The 17590-nt window shown below is 48.5% G+C and overlaps 1 protein-coding gene across 3 annotated transcripts in view; it reads left to right on the top strand.

Moving 5' to 3' along the window:
• The window catches only part of Dscaml1 (DS cell adhesion molecule like 1), a 321523-nt gene that overhangs the window by 151516 nt on the left and 152417 nt on the right, over positions 1-17590 (top strand). The window lies entirely within an intron of this gene.

The raw sequence follows: 17590 nt of genomic DNA on the forward strand, positions 1-17590 counted from the left end.
TTAATTAAAATATGATAATGAAGCATACTGCTTCCTCTTAAAAAGGAATGCTTGAAAATGCTCACCTAGTCCCCAAATGTCCTGGCCAGGCAAAAGCCAGTGTAATAGTATCCCGTGTCACTGCCACAGAGGGGAAGGGCTCTGTTCCTCATTCAAATACACCTGCCACCATTAAGCATATCAGCCCTCCCCACTCCTGACCTGTCTCCTGTCAGGTCAGCTCTGACTCCAGGGAGCACAGCCATGATGAGGGCTTGGGCTGTGATTTGGGTATACCTAGAAGACAGATTACCAAGATCTTGGTGTCTGAATGTAGTTTAGTGGGGTGCCCTTTGGGACAAGGAGAGGTGGCAAGATTGACAGTGCTAAGGGCTGTGGAAGTGGAATTCGCTCTTGGATGAGTCCTCTCAATGACCTGGGCTTCAGTGACCTTCTTTGACACCAGCTGCCGAGCTCTGAGATCATAAAACCCACCTTGAAACTGCGCCTCTCAGCCAATGTGTCTCTTCTTTCCAAGCTCCTCTTGGGCTTCGTTGGCTCCGCCCTCCTTTCTTTCTCCCTTCTTCCTTTTTGCTTCACTTCCTTTGTACATCTCTCTTTCTTGGTCCCTCTGGTCTCTCCCTTCCTTTCCTTCCCCTTCCCCTGCTCCCCGGCAAACTTCTTTAAAGCTCCCCCTTCTTTCTTCTCCTGAGACTGTGGTGCACCCTAAGAATTCATTAGTGAGTCATGGAATTTAAAAAAAAAAAAAAAGAACAAAAATAAAACCAAAAACCTACGTACATGGAAAAGTCGTGCTGGTGGGGCAGACAAGATAGCTCAGCGGGCAAAAGTGCTTGCTGCAAACGTCCCATCAGCCTGAGTTCGATCCCCAGAACCCACGTAAAGGTGGGAGGAGAAAACCAACTGCATAAAGTTGTCCCCTGCCCTTCACAAGGCATACCATGTCACAAGAGCCCTCACATATATATGCACACAATAATAATAATGAGGAGGAGGAGGAGGAGGAGGAGGAGGAGGAGGAGGAGGAGGAGGAGGAGAAGGAGAAGGAGAAGGAGAAGGAGAAGAAGAAGAAGAAGAAGAAGAAGAAGAAGAAGAAGAAGAAGAAGAAGAAGAAGAAGAAGAAGAAGAAGAAGAAGAAGAAGAAACTTAAAAATCCTCTTTTAAAAATTCTGCCCTTAAAGCCATAACACCCAATGACTGAACCCACATCTCTAGCTCTTCTGGACTCAGGTGCTGTGAGGCAGCGTCCACAGATCGCAAATTTTTGACCAGTCAGGGATGAAACAGTGAATGAGAATGGGCCCGGAGAGCACCAGCAGGCAGAGCTGAGGCTTTTCCTCCCTGTTCTCATCCCCCTCGGCTTCCTCACATCCCCCTCCTCCTGTGCATCAAACCCCATGCGATTGTGTCTGCCTCAGAACATCAAAGAGCAGAAGAATTGCTTAAGAAGAAAATATTGAAGTTATGCATTTGAGAGCAGGCTGAGCTTCGAGTAACCTCCAGGGCTGCATGTCCATCTTTAAACAGGGCAATCTGTTTCTTGCTGGACTTCCTAAACGTGGGCCGGGTGGGCAGCCGCATGCTGCTGGCAGCTGGAGGTGGAGAGGCCATACTCACTTTCCCACGCCTACCCATAGCCCAGGGGTGGAGTCGAACTCAGGCTTTAAGACCAGTCTTTACCAGAGGCCTTGGCTCTTGGAAAGTATCAGACTGCAGCGTCAGGAACCAGAAAGAAGTCTCGGATTCTGAGACCAGAGAAGGTTTGGAACACTTAAACTCCAGTCTGTTTGAGGGACAGGGGCAACCTAGCATCTGTTGGGCAGGAGGCATGTGGGTTAGCTAAAGAGAAGATTTGTACATGGATGTGGCCTTGTGGTCCTACCTATCAACTCCGGCTGCCAATGAATTCAAAAGTCATTGTGCAAACGACAGCAGAGACCCCTGATGTAGTTCAGACACCTGAGCAACTTGAGAGAAATCTGCCAGCCTATAGCATCTTGGCCCAGGTTACCTCATCCTGACCATCCAGAGCCACACCTAGCAAACAGATGGACCTTAGAGACCCATCTCACTATGCAAGGCACAATTGCATGCACAGTATAATGCAGATGCTGGCAAGGAGCCATGACTGGAGGTCCCTCAGCTTGGGACAGTCCAATCAGCACTCAAGTCCTCTTGGTGCTGGTTGACCTTGTTTCTGCTCAGTAGGGGACAGGCTTTGACACAGCCAAGATCCAGGACCCTGTCCCTGTTCTCTGTCCAACATGGCCAGAAGACCGCCTATGTTGGCTGAGTCATGAATACCTCTGCCCTGTCCTTCTGCTCCATGACAGCCCTGTCCCAGCCTGGCCTGTATCCAGGAACCCCAGATATACAGCTGACTCTCAGCTGGACTGTAAGACAAGATTAAATAAAACCATACTCATCATCTGTGCCCCCAAACGCCCAGCCTGGTGCAGGTCACATGATAGCTGATTAAGACACATACACTAACTGGAATCTGGCTTTATCATTTCCCCATCTAGCTTCCATACATAGGACCCCTCAGAGTCAGCGTCACAGTTGATGTGAGCAAGAGCCTGTGCCACGGCATATGCCCACCCCCACCCCACCCCCTCTTACAGAGCCCCCCTTAGCAAGCACAAAAGCCTGGGGTGGGTGCCTAATTGGCCAGGTAGCTCTGTGTCTCCCCCTCCCTCCTCAGAGACAGTATTCTGTTGCTATGTTGCGTGTGGGAGAGCCAGTGTCTCCCCCCAATCCTGCCATTCTGAGGGGGATTTGCACCTTGATTATTTTTGAAAACAGATTTGTGAAAAATTTGATTTGAGAAAACATTCTTCTCCCACATGCTGAAGGATTGAGGGTCTGTAATCCCTCTCAAATCGCTGGGACGAGGCTGGTATTGCAATGTCGGCATCAGAGCTGACAAAGGGGGATTAGCGGGGAGAATTCTGCGTGGAAACCCGCCACGCGCTGAAGGCTTTCGGTGCAAAGCAGATAAGATAGGTACCGCCGAGCCATTTTTAACCCAGTTTTTGAAGCACTCAGAGGCCTCCTTCTGTGTTGACAGGGAGCAAGGGTGGGATTTATTAGTGTCTGCTGCTTCTCTGCTCTTCTGGCTTGCTCTCCCTCATAGAAAAGTAGCCAGAGCCCTGGTTGGACTGGAAGGCATGACACCCAGTCAAAGCAACCATGGGGTTTCCACGTTATTCCTGGCTGCCCTCCCCCAATTCCTGAAGCTAAAAATCTCTCTTTAGTGGTATTCTTCCTGATCATAAGGCTTAAGACATATTCCTGGAGTTGGAAGGGTATGGAGCCTATCTGGTACCATGCTGTCCTGAGAAGGCATGTGGTATGGGGTTTAGAACCTCTGGCATGGGAAATATCACTTCCTCTTTGGGTAGACTTGGGCTTAAGTTAACTCCTGCAAGTCTGCTTTCTTCTCTGTAATAAACAGTGTTAGCCTCCAAGAGTCACTGAGGGAATTAAATGGGATAACACAGAGCCCTTTTCATGGCCACACATTAAGTGCTGAAACGAAATGAAACAAAACAAAAAACTCGCTTCTTTGGTGATTATAGTTTCCATGATTATAGATGAAGCAGTACTGTGAAATATGGAGAAACAGAGCCATTCCGAGGCAAGTAGCCCGCACTGACTGGAGCTTTCTAAAATGACTCTGGCCATGATAGAACACATCTTTAATCCCAGCACTTGGGCGGCAGAGGCAGGTGACCTTTGTGAGTCTGAGGCCAGCCTGCTCTACATAGTGAGTTCCAGGCCAGCCAGGGCTACGTAGTGAAGCTCTGTCTAGAAGAAGGCAGGGGCTAGATGGTGGGATGGCACATGACAGATGGAAAGAGTCACATCCCCACAGAGGAACACTCGCATCCTGTGAGTTCTCTCCTCTTTAAGACCATCTTTACAGTGTCCCCTCCCTATGTTTAGAAGCTTTCTCCGACTCTCAGTAACTTCCATTCTCTCCGTCTCTTCACTGTCTGCCTTACCACAGTGTTCCCTGTCTCAGCCACAGTTCTTGGTCTCTCCCGTCCGGTATGCCCAGCCCTTTCCCCAGTTGTCTCCCGATATGCAAGCACTATGCTCAGTCCCCAGATCTCACCACCTGGCACTCCCATGTGCTGAGCAGAACCTTAAGCTTCTGCAGGCTCCTGGCCGGGGAACAGTGTCGTAGAGCTGGCGTAGCCTCCCAGTGAGTAGGCAGGGACATGGGCTTCTTGGAGAAGACCCTATGGGGAGTTGGGGATACTAGGGTCTTGGTATCAGCGATATGACCTTGACGAAAGCCCAAGGCTGGACTCTCAGAACCAGACTCGACACCACGCATGTGTCTTGCATAGGCACACCTCAATTCCACTCCAGAAAGGCAATGATTCCGTTCGCTCTGCTGAGCAGATTTATGCACGAAGCCGAACGACTCCTTCCTCGTCGTCTTTTATTTTAATCCCTAGATTTGTTTCTATTTTTATGTTTTCAAAAGGCCTTATTAGCATTGATCAATCTGCTGTTTCTAATTTCCACCCCAGTTTGGGAAATCCACGTTGCACTTGTATTTCAGGGCTGCTGACTCCGATGCCCATCTATCTCCCTCGCGGCATCCCTGACTTCCCACAAAACAGCCCGGGCCGAGGGCTGCTAGGCTAGGATGCAGGCTGTCTGCTGTCTAGGTCTGGTTCTGTGACTTTGAACAAGACATTCTCTTTCTATGGGCCTTAATTACTTTCTTCACTTGTAAAAATGGGAAGGTTAGGGTCCTTGGTGTCCACTCCTGGCCCTGGAAGCCTAGGTCTCGGGAGGAGTGCCTTCTTTATTTCCCCCTTAGAGGATGACTTCCCGTCAAATGCATTAAAGAAAAAGCAAGCACTGGGACTCTGAGCTGTGGACTGGAGTCCCAGAGGTCTCCTTGAGATCTGCCTCCGATAAAGAACACGGATTCTGTACAAGGAGCCAGAAGATCAGAATAAACTGGGCTGGACATCCCTTTCAAGGCTACACATTTGGGGTTGCACAAAAGATTTTTCTATTTTGCAGATGAGGAAAACCTAACCTGGAGCTTCTAACTGGACCAGAGGCCAGGTACATGATCAAGTATGGAAGCTAGGCCCTTGCCACTCCCACCTCAACCCAGAAACAATAGGCCTGCTGCTGGTCCTAGGCAGGTCCCACTAAGCACAGGTAGCCCTGGTGGGGCTAGAGGGAGATACTGAAGTACGTATCCCTAGCCTACACTTTCCTCAGCTCTCTACGCTGTCTTTGTACCTGTCTGTTCAGCCCTGTCACCGTCAATACCTCAGTCTCTCATCTTGACATTGGAACAATGCCATACCAAGTGTCCCTCGTGATACTATTGTAGGCCCAATGCAATGGGCCATGAAAGAACTTTCTACAACAAAACCCTTTTAAAACATGAGTCAGTTATCAAGAAATCCCAAATGCTCAGACCACGCTGGCCTCTGGAGAAGTGTAGGAAGAGGGAGGATATCAAGATGCCTGTAGTTCCACAGGGAGAGAGAGAGAGAGAGAGAGAGAGAGAGAGAGAGAGAGAGAGAGAGAGAGGCCCATGGTCCCCATGGGAAGAGTCAGCTTGGTTAGGACTGAAGGGGTCTGGAAAATGAAGTGTTAAGGATCCTGGGGGCATAAGGATCTGGCATCAGATAAACAGAAGGACTTACGGTCAGAATCAGATGTTGGGGCTCTACAAAGATGCCCAGTCAAGTATGACCACATTCCCAGGAGGTAATCTGGGGCAAGCTTCCTTGAGCCTCAGTTTCCTCTTTGCTCCGAACTTCAACTGGTATATATCTCACCCCATTCATCAGTTGTGCTGATTGGGCAGCTCATGCTGGCCTCTCCTGGAGACTGTGGAAATGAACTTGAGTGAGAAGATCTGTTTACTGAGCTGAAAGCTGAGCCAGGCCACGGATAAAGACTGGGGTCCCTCCAGAGGCAGTGACTGGCTATCGGAGGCAGGGGAAACTCTGAAAGTGGGGCTCAGGGGAGATACAATGCAAAGGAACCACTATTGGTCAGCCCTGTGGTGCCATAACAAAATCACTGAGGGAAGTAACTTTTAAAGAAAAAAAAAGGTTTATTTGGGCTCATAGTTTTGGAGGTTCCAGTCTGAAGATCAAGTGGTCCACATTCTACAGCTTGGTGAGGGAAGAAAATCATAGCCAGAGTCAGGGGTAAAGGAAGCCACTCAAACCACAAGTCAGGAGGCAGAGGAGAGGACAGGCTGGGTCTCACAACTCTCCAATAATCTGAGCTGAACCTTAAGCTCCTAATGGTCCACTGTAGCTCCCAGTGGTGACATCTGGGAACTACATTTTGCACCCACAGACCTTTGAGAACCACTCTATGAAACCAAAGCAGTGGTGGTGTGGTGCTAGAAACATTTAGAGTGGTAATTTTACCAAGTAAGACCAAGGAACCAAGTAAGACCACACACACAGCCTTGCAAGTAAGCATTGGCCTGTGTGGAGGCCAATGCGGATGGCCTTTGGATCTACAAGTCCCTCATTGGCACACAGGCCAATGCTTACTTGCAAGGCTGTGTGTGTGGTCTTACTTGGTTCCTTGGTTCTTTGCTCAGCAGGAAGCTTCTGAATGACAGCAATGTCTAAGACCCCTATCCAAGAAGGAAGGGGTTCTCAGTCACCTCTAGTGGCCTACCAGTAGACCAAGGGGAGCCGCTCCTGCCATCTCAGACACCAGCAAGAGCAGATTTGCTCAGACCCATCTATACAGAAAACAAAGGAACAATTTTCCTTTCTCTAATAGGTGGTCACCTCAAAAAAGTAAATAAATAAGAAGAATGAGAAAATTAATTATCTGCTGTAATTAGTGTAATGACCTACACCATTAGAGGGTATTTACCACAGGGATAAAACTTCTCACTATAAATGTCAGCTCAGCCTCTTGAATGTGTAGGCTCCCAGGAGCCGACAGACCTAGCTGGCTGCTTCTGCGGATTTTTCTCCCCATTTCTTTCTTTCTGGATGGTTATGGTGCTGGAGATGGGCAGGTAGTGTGTTGAGATCTGTCCTACGGTGTGTCTGATGCTTGTGGCTAAGTCCTCAGAGTCTTGAGGGCAACATGTAAGAGTGTCCCACAGGGGAAGCTACCCTAGGGAGCTGAGGTCTGACTGGCCTGAGGTCTGCAGGGATGGGATCTGGAATCACAGAATCAGGGAATGGCCGGGAAGATAACAATACAAGCATGCCAGTTCAGAGGGGACCTGAATAATGCGTGGCCATGGGGGCTACCACATATGTCCACATCTCTTGACCCTTCACCTTGTTAGTCCTGCAGGTGACAACATAAACATCATCCCTAGCATCCTCTGCAGACGAGGAGTAAGCTCAGCTCAGAGAGGCCCATTGAGTGCAAAGCCCAAGACTCTTTAATTGCCTAGTAATAGCCAATCTATCTTGTCTTGCCCCACCTTCCAAGCAAAAAAAAAAAAAAAAAAAGACAAATGAACTTGGATAAAGTCCAGCAGGCTCCTTAGTGTCACCAGGCAGCAGTGTGCGGCCCACATTTACTTCTTGCCCTGCACTGTGGAACAGGGACAAGAGAGGACAGCCCTCCCCCTCACAAAGCCATACTTTGAGTAGCAGCCACAGGGGACCAAGGCTTAACCAAAGGCAGCTGGAAGTGTGGACAAGTTCTCTGACCAAGTCTCAGCAGGACTGAACTATGCGGAATCAAGAGGTATTTTCCATCTCTGTCCTGAAACTGGCACAAGACCTTTCAGCCCTCTATATGTAGGGCTTAGCTCTAGACGGTAAGAAAATATCCCTGAGCTGGGTAAGATCATAGGTTCTTCCCCTTTGCTGGCCTAATGGTGCCTATACAGCCTACCTAGGGGCAGCTGCTTCCTCTGCCAATATCAAAGTCACACCAGCAAATCTAGAGGCAGTGGCTGGTTATCTCAGGCAGGGGAATCTCTGAAAGAGGGCCTCTGGGAAACATAACACAAAGGTGCTGCTATTAGTCACCCCACACTGTCATAAGGAACCACTAAAGGAAGTAGCTTATAAAGAAGAAAAGGTTTATTTTGGTTCGTGGTCTTGGAGGTTCTGGTTAAAGATCAAGTGACCCACAAGTGGCTCTCGTGAGGGTGGAAAACCAAGGCTGGAGTCAATAGGAAAGGAGGCCACTCAAATCATAAGCCAGGAGGCAGAGAAGAGGAGGGGCTGGGTCCCACAATCCCTTTGGAGGGCATGGAGATCAATCGCACATCTCAAAGGGGACATGAATGGGCTAGTTTTCCCTGGGCAGTGTGATAGTCCATCTTGAGTGAATTTAGAACCACCCAAGGGACACACTTTTGGGTGCATCTGGTCAAGACAATTCCATTGAAAGGATTAACTGAGAAAGGAATACCTGGCATCCTTTCAGTTTAGGACTGAAGAAAACCAGCTGAGTCCCAGTACTCTCCTGTCTCTGCTTTCCTGGTCTGTCCAAATGTGAGCTAGCCTTCTCTGCTACCACTGTAGGATCGCCATGCCTTCCCCATCACAGCCACCATGCCTTCTCACAGTAATGGACCCCAAACCGTGTGCCAAAATAAATATCCTCCTTCTGTTAAGTTATTTCTTGTCAGTTACTTGGTCACAGCAGTGAACAAAGTGGCTAACACATGCTCACAGCCTCACACATACCAGGTTACTTAATGTCCCTGGATGCCACACAATGAATGCCAACGTTAGATGGAACCCAAGGGCACCATTCATGAGAAAATGCTTGACACCTGTCTCTGTGTCACTGCAGGGCAATGGAATGTCTATACAGAGACCCCACAGGGCTCCCACAAGACAGATCTTCTCAGTTGCCACTCAAAGTCAGCATTGCCCCTAGCTGGGCATAGATTGGACTCCTCCTTCTGCTCCAGACTCCACTGTGATGGGTGGAGCAGATGGCCTTGGCCAGGGTGGGTGATACCTCTGGGACTAGGTTTCCTCGTTTCTAAAATGAGGGCGTCTCTGGTTGTACTGTTTTCACACTTCTCCCGTCAGTCTGTCAGGGCGGCCGAGTCTCCTTTGCTCCTCAACAGGCATTTGTAGCCGAGCATGGGTTAGAGTCACTCTTCTCCCAGAGGTATTGCTGTCTTAAGCCTCATTTCTCACTGCGGATAAAGAGCTTTGTCCTGGTGAGGAAGCAGCAGGGGTTTAGGAAGGAGATGGGAGGGGTGTTCTACAAATCAGGGGGTCCTTTCCCAGGACCTGAAACCTTTCCTCTAAGATGATGCTCACATAGAATCCCCACTCTGGCAATCTGTTAGAGACGGGAGGCATTCATACAGCTATAAAATGAAGCCCATAATTCTGAATAGACCCCAAACAATGATTCCCAAACATGACCCCATATCAGAATTAATCTTGCTTTTTTAAATTGTTTTTTGTTTGTTTGTTTGTTTGTTTTCTTTGTTCCTCTTTAAAACTCAGGGTATAGCCACGACCAGCTAAATTATTCCAAAAAATGGTAAGACAACGCATGGATGTGTTTTAAAACCATTCCTGTGGCTCTGTACAGAGACACGTTTGGGAACCAATGACCAAACCAGAAAGCCATGCCTGCCTCCCACACACGCCTCTGCCAAGCTACAAACTTATCTCTGCCCGCACCCCCAAGAAATTGTTGCTATATGATTCCCTTTAACCCTCCTCAGACTGGCTGGGTCCTGAGGCTGGGATTCTGTGTGGCTGGGTGGTTTATGCTCAACCTTAGGGCTCACAAGATTTGCCTTAGGGAAGGAAGAAAGAAGAGCTTCCAGGGATCAGTCTTAGTACTGGACAAGTAAAAGTACCTTGTGATGACTTCATGTTGTAATTGGACCACCAGTGTGCAAAAAGGACTGTGTCACCCATACATAAAAAGTCATAGTGAAAATCCAATAGGGAAAATGACGAGAGCACCAGAGACACCCTTAAATACATGATGGGTTGACCTTTCAACCCCTTATCCCCTGAGAGTGCATTTACAGATAGGTTTTGAATGGTCCCTTAACCTTCTGTTCTGGCCTTTCATTCATGACCCCGTCAGGAGCCACCGGGCCGAGAATAGCCCTGTTCATTTCTTAGGGGTGCTGTAGACAAGTTCCCTCCCCTTGGTGGGCCTGGATAGAGCAGAAGTCTGCCCAGCTCTCTTCCCTTCTCACCCTCCTCGGTAAACGCCCTGCGATGCTGTCATTTTGAATCAGCTGATTTCAATCAAGTTGAAGCTGGTGGTGGGTGGCTTTGTGAGTTGGCTACACTTATTTTAATTTGCAACCAACAAATGGTAAAAAAAAAAAAAGAAAGAAAGAAAGTTAATGGCTTAATGAAGCTGGGCTGTTCTCTCTCTGCACTGAGGCGCCTGCATGTGGAGCCGTCTTCCACCTGTCCTCTAAGGCACTTGGCTGCCTGGCCTTATTCTCTTTGGACCAAGTCTTGACAGCTCCTGTGGGGATTGTCACTGTGCTTTTGTGTAGGGAAACACTAAGCCATCTTCTCTACAAGGCATCTAACACAAGTCATTCAGAACAGTCAACATCCTATGATTGAAGTATCTAATAGATCTCACAATGGAAGCCCTGGGTTCAAGGCCCCCGTGTGTGACCCTGGGCCTATCATTTTGATTCTGGGACTTCCGCTGGCTCATCTTTTTGGAGGTTTGGTTGAGAACAAAAGCTGAATCTACTGAACTTTTCCCGTATAACAGAGATGAGTGTGTTAGAGGGGCCACCGTCCGACTTAGCCTTCCAGAAATGTACTGCAAGAGGTGCCAATAGCATGCCCACTTTGGAGGCGAGGTCATTGGCAGAACCTCTCCCAAGAGTAAAACCCAGATTTTGCCCTAAGCAGGGAAGAGCATTGTAGACAAGCAGATAACATTCTGTGTGGTAAGCTTATTTGATATCAGTGGGTGAAGCCAGAGTTCTTATGTCCTGTGGGGCACAGAGCAGGAAGGACAGAGCTTCAGGACATCAATATCAAGCCAGAGGCCACACAGCTAGTCAGCAGGAGAACCAGGATTGAGTCTCAGACAAGCTTTGACTAAGGTCAGCACTAGCAGTGGCTGGGATGGCTTGTGTGTAATCCTGACAGCATAGAGACATAGTGTAGACTTGGTAGATATTAATTTTATATAGTCTGTATCACTTACTGAAATGGCTACCCACAGAATAGTCTAGGAAAGTTTCCGAATGCCACGTGCCTTGGGTAGAACCAGACGGTCGGTACTGAAATGGAAGAGGTTGAGGTGAACTTGACATGGTTCACATTTTCACTAAAGGACCTGGGTCCTGACTTCAGCAGTCACCCGGGGTTGGTGGTTGTGAGTTCAGGACAACATTGCATGAGGTAGGAGCCATGATCTCCTCCATCCAGGACAGTGTTCTCTGGCCTGGGTTGTACATGTCAGATCCATATGTGGGGTGTTCACTTCACGGATTGGCCACCCTTATCAGCAAGCCCTGCACTGTCCATTAAGGGGAGATGAGGAAGCCGAGTGGGTACAACCTGGACCCTGCTCCAGGAAGACCAGTCAGAGTTTTTTACATCTTACACATGGTAACTTCTCAACTTCCTAGTCTCACACCAGAAATAGAATGGCTCCTTGGAGAAGCAGGGGTGTTGGAACGAACCTGCCTCCCTCATGTCTGTGGAGAAAGACAGGTTGCTAAGAATCTCACCAGTCCTTTTCTGCTTTTGAGGGGGGTTCTTCATTTTGGAAAACACTTTCATCCCGTTTTTCATCTGGAATCTTTAGGCATTGAGAAAAGGATGAATATCTAAATAACACTTAAATCTACCTGATGTGTGCGTGCGTGCGTGCGTGCGTGCGTGCCCGTGCACATGGAAGCCAGAAGTCACCTTCAGGATCCATCTGTCTTGTTTTTTGGGACAGCCTCTCACTGGAACCTGGAGCTCACCAATGAGGCCAAGCTGGCTGGGCAGAAGCCCCAGGCAGCTTCCCATCTCCACCTCCCCACGCTGGCTTTTTCACATGGATGCTGGGGCTGCAGTTCAGGTGCTTGTGTGGTGAGCACTTCACCCACTGAGCTACCTCGCCAGCCCTCCAGGATACCTTTGACAAAACAAATCCTTTCCGTTGGCTTGGTGGTAACCCTTCAACTAGAAAACTGAAGCTCAGTAAACCACCTTCCTTCTTCATGAACACCTAGCTAGTTACCGAGCGGCAGGTGTTACACACACACACTCATCAGTTGGAGTGTGTGGCTTAGTAGTAAAGTGCTTGCCTAGTTTGATGCCCAGAAGGCAGGGACTTCACTACTAAAACCCTGTTGTTCTCTTTGCTCTGCCCTTAACCTTGCTGCACTGCTGTACTGGTTCTCACAGATAGGTGGCAGCACTGAGGCACCTGGAAATTCCTCACTGGGATTTCTGACACCAGCTATTAAATTTGTTCTTAATATGGTAGGCATTAAGTATCCACCTGGCAGATTGACTCATAACTGAGGTTTCCCTGTGGTTTCAAATGTTTTAATAAGTGTTAAAGGTCATCCAGTAAAAAAAATCAAAAAACCCAAGCAAACAAAGAACTCAAGTGGTTTCATAAAAAATAAAAATAAAAAAATAAAGTCTTACCAGAGTGAGATTTTAAAATTCATTTTATTTTGCTTTTGATGTATGTGTGTGGGGTTTGGGGAGGGGGTGTTGACCAAACCCAGGGCCTTGTACATGCCACTCAAGAATGCTACCAGAGAGCTACATCTCAGCCCTTGATCTGGGTTTAAACGGAAGTCAAGTACTGCAACCTACTGCCTTTGAGCAGTAAACAATGAACTGAAAAGATGGAGTTCTCCAAGCGGAGAGATTTTTCTCTCTCTGCCCCAAAGTTGAAATTGGAACTTTAACTGGGCTATTATATCTTTTAAAAAGTGTGTGTGTGTGTGTGTGTGTGTGTGTGTGTGTGTGTGTGTGTATGAGTGTGTGTGTGTGTATGAGTGTGTGTGAGTGTGTCTGTCTATGAGTGTGTGTATGAGTGTGTGTATGAGTATGTGTGTATGTGTGTATGAGTGTATGTGTGTGTATGAGTGTGTGTGTGTGTGTGTATGAGTGTGTGTGTGTGTCTGTCTATGAGTGTGTGTGTATGAGTGTGTGTATGAGTATGTGTGTATGTGTGTATGAGTGTATGTGTATGTGTGTGTATGAGTGTGTATGTGTGTGTATGAGTGTGTGTGAGTGTCTGTCTATGAGTGTGTGTGCGTGAGTGTATGAGTGTGTATGAGTGTGTGTGTATGAGTGTGTGTGTATGAGTGTGTGTGTATAAGTGTGTGTGTATGAGTGTGTGTGTATGAGTGTGTGTGTATGAGTGTGTGTGTGTATGAGTGTGTGTATGAGTGTGTGTGTGTGTGTGTGAGTGTGTGTGTGTGTGTGTGTGTGTAGGTCAGAGAACAATCTGAGCTAGTTGTTTCCTTCCACTGTGTAGGACCATGAGTGGAACTGGGTTGTTAGGCTCGACCGCAAGTGCCTTTACCTGCCGAGCCAACTCCCTGGCCCATGGTCTAACACAGCTAAAGCACCTACTGTGTGCACCTGCTCCTACAGTGTTTTCACTGTGTCATCTTCCACAAGTCTCAGTCACCCTACCCAGCTGCTGCTATTGTATCCACTTTGAAACTGAGGAAGCTGAGACCCGGAAAGGAAAGGCTTAGCGACTTGCTCAAAATCAGAAGGCTGATAAACGGAAGTGAACTGGGTCTAACTTGGTTCCTCTCCAGCTTCTTCATCCTCGTGCCTGCAAGGTGGGCATCTCTCCTGCCTGTCTAGGTCTAACATGGATATTTAAGAGCAGTGGCATTTCCTTATAGCCATGGTGGGGACAAGAAAGGAAAGGCCTGAGGAGTAGGAGTGGCAGAATAGAGGCCAAGTCCAAACTGGTAGCAAGCAGACAAGCCTGCCTGAGCGACGGCTTGGAAACTCCCCTCTGGAGTTAATTTCAGTCACAGTGTCTTCCTATTAAGTGGAGCAGTTGGTTGGCTGTAGGTGTCAGAATGTCCCTATAAAACTAGAATCCAATCTCATCTTAGGGGGAGGGGAAGTGGAGCAGAGAGAAAGAGTAGAAGGGAGGGAGGGGGGAGCTGGCAGCCTTTACCCGGACCAGTGGGGTAAAGAGAGCAGTTTGTTAGGTCTGCGCTGTTGGTGGCTGATGAAATTCCCACCTAGTTCTTCCTTGTGCTTAGAAACTGGATCGGGCCTGGTCTGCAGATCAAGCTGCTTCCTGGCTACTCCACAGCTCCCAGCCAGAGCTTTAGCTGCTGTTCGGTGGAATCTGGGGCACTGTTTTGGGTCATTCACATGTGGGACCTTGACCTTGCCAGGCTGCCTTTACTAGGGTGAGCTCCACGGCATCTCCCCTCCCCCTGTGACTAGCGCCATGGTAGCAAGAGCTTTAAGCATCTTTCTCTCACCAGAGTTACAGGTGAAGTTAGCATTGTCATTTTCCAGACCAGGAAACGGAGGTTCACAGGAAGCTAGGCAAGATCACTGAGCTAGAAAAGTGAAGCATCAGAACTTGATCTCAGTCATTTTACCCTGAAGTCCACATGGTACCCCTGCACTGGGCCTTAGGGGGCCCGCAGCAGAACTTGCTGAGAAGTGTCCCGTGGCCCACTGTGGAATGTATACACTACCTATAATCTGTCCCAATAACAAGAAGAGATAAAGCCAGGGAAGACTTCTCCCAAAATGTTGGTAAACTGGGAGGTGTATGGGAGGGATTTTTGTTATACTATAACTCAGGCTGGCCTGACTCATCGCTAACTCCCAGCAACCCAGCTGCCCACAGTCCACTATAGCTACTCACCTGTATCCCTTTAAATCTACCGCCATTTTGGAATGGAAACGCATCAGTGATGTTCAAAGTTAAGTTCTTTAGATTTGCAGAGGTATACAAAAAGATTAAATGCCTTTCCCATTTTCCTCCAAGTCTTAATTTTTCTGAAATGTTTCTCTATACCATGGTCTAGATTTACCCCAAGGGAACACTCTAGCCCCAGAAGGCCTGCTTCATCTTTACCTTCCAAGGACCTAGACCCTGAGGGCCAGTCTCCCAAGGTCAGGCCCAGCTGACCTGTGGAAGGTCCCTGAGGAAGGCCGGTCTGGATACCCATCAGGTGCCCATCTGGATGCCCGGCAGCCCCATCCCCGCAACTACTCCAGGACCGCATCCAAGGATGCCCTTGAAGCACAATGAGGCTGTTTCCTAGCGACCAGGTTGGACCGAGAAAGCTGAGACCAGCCACCCTGGGCTGGAGGCGAGTCACTGAGCACCAGGCCCTGACTTGGCAGTCCTTGCGGGAAGCATATGGGACTGAACAGATGGGCCAGGCACAGGCGCCCCGAGCTAGAACCATCAAGGCAAGAGCAGAGCTGGGGAGGGAACTGAGAAGCGGGGAGACGGGTCTGGAATTGGCTCACAGACCAGGCTTGTGACACGTTTAATGCTGCTGTGGACAAACAAAGGGACATGGCTTCCACACTGCTCAGCAGCTGGTCTGGAAGGTTTCTCTCCTGGGACACACACCCTCTAGTGAGCAGTAGGGTCACTAAAGGCTCTCCCAAGGGAACCTAGGAACAGCCCACGAGTACTACCGAAGGCAACGTCAGTAGCAAGAGCTGCACGCCTGAGTCCCGTGCTCCTGTGAGGCTGTAAGGATACCTCTCCCCTCCTGTGATTTTCCCTCCAGCTCCAAAAGAGGCATCTGTTTGTCTGCAAATTTTTCATCCCAAATCTGAAGGCGCTACAAAGAGACATGGAGGTCACATGGTCACTTTAGACGAAGGGCCCGTTCAATTGTCTCACTGCATTCTGCAGGGCTGTTTAGATGGATGGTTTTCTGAAGCTGGCTCTGCACCTCGGAAAGGTGACAAGCGTACACCAGCCTGTGGCAGGGGAGGCTTAGGGTGAACATGACACCCTGAGGAGCACCTACAGGCATGTCTCTGGGGGAAGCCTTTAGTGCCCCAGCTGCTCATGGAGTATTGTCCCAGGAGAGAGTCCTGCCCGGCAACTAGATGGTATGGAAACAGGGCTCCTTTGTCTCATCCAGAAGAGCCATCTCATGAAATAGGAAATTCACTGTCTTTCCACACAATAGCAAGCGGACGCTCCAGGGAGATACATGTATGCTCTGGGGTTTGGGAATGTGGGACATTTTTCTCACAGTTAGAGCTATCTTAAAGCAGAACGAAATCTTTGATAGGTAGAGAGCTCCCGTCAGTGGAGGTGCTTCAGCCAAGGCTGAACAACCACCTGGTAGGTTGTTGGAGAAGCTGAGCAGCCATCAGATGAGGTGAAGGCCCCTCCAGCCCAGCAGATCTAGAACTTTCTGACAAAGTTCATTGAAGAACTCAAGAGCCCTACTCAATTAAGTGAATCTGGTGTCCCTGGGCAACTGCCTTTTGTATAAGTGACATCCTTCTGAGAAGAGTGTTGTAGGATCAAAAGTAACATGGAAAGGGGTGGGGAGGGGGAGAGACAGAGACAGAGACAGAGAGAGAGAGAGAGAGGAGATATTTTCAGATCTGGTTTATCCTCATGAGTCTTTGCCAACTGCTCAGGAAACAATGCCCTACATGGTTACCTGGCCACAAACAGTGTCCTTCAACAAGAGGTAGCAAGACATGGCTGCCAACCCCTTCCCCTACCTGGAGAGGACCATTCTGAAGTGTGGCAAGAGCTTTTCCCTTTTCAGAATCTCTCAGAAGCCTCCTTCCACATGTGGCCTGAAAACCGGGATTGTTCTGGGTCACGGGGCTGTCTTTTGCTGGGCAGCCAGCCTGTGTGAGCCTGGGTTGTGGGTTGTTGTTGTTGTTGTTTTTTTTTCCTAAATGGCTTAATCTGCCGGTGTGTGTGGAGCATCCTCGGAATCAAAGTGTCTTTGGCGTAATTATTGTTAATTGCACAGACTATTCTATAAACTCATCCAATTAAGAGAAAGTTATTAACTTTATAAAATATCTCAGGCATCCCACAGTGCTGTGTGTGGATGGAATAACAGTTCGAGAGGCAGAGTCAGCATGAAATATCATGCAAATGAAGAGACTTATTTACTTCTTTTTAAAAATATCACAACACCGACACCACTGGGGTAGGTTTCCTCTCAGTTGCCCTGAAGCACTGAGCCAGTGGCCAAGCATGGAGCCCACCTCTTCCAACCCAGCATCCTCAGAACAGGCCCAGGAGTGCTTTTGGTTGAGGCGTTGCAGGAGCTCAGATAGTCTCAGCTAGGGACTATCTAGAACCCAGAACCACCCTTGATGTGATGTGTAACCTTGCACTGCCTACCTAACCTCTCCGGACCTCCTGAAAATAAGAACATTAATCTTTTAGCATTGTCATAATGAAGTGCTAGAGAGGAGGCTATGTCTATAAAGAGCTTGTCTCGCAAGCATGAGGACCTAGGTTTGATCCTCAGAATGAACAACTAAAACAGGTATCCTGACACACGTTTGTAATCCCAGCACAGGGGAGACAGAAGCAGGTGGATCTCTGGGGCTTGTTGTTCAGTGAGAGATAATGTCTGAAAGAGAAAGAGAGAGAGAGAGAGAGAGAGAGAGAG

Source organism: Arvicanthis niloticus, chromosome 26, assembly GCF_011762505.2.
Source record: "Arvicanthis niloticus isolate mArvNil1 chromosome 26, mArvNil1.pat.X, whole genome shotgun sequence".
In the NCBI taxonomy this organism is placed as follows: Eukaryota; Metazoa; Chordata; class Mammalia; order Rodentia; family Muridae; genus Arvicanthis; species Arvicanthis niloticus.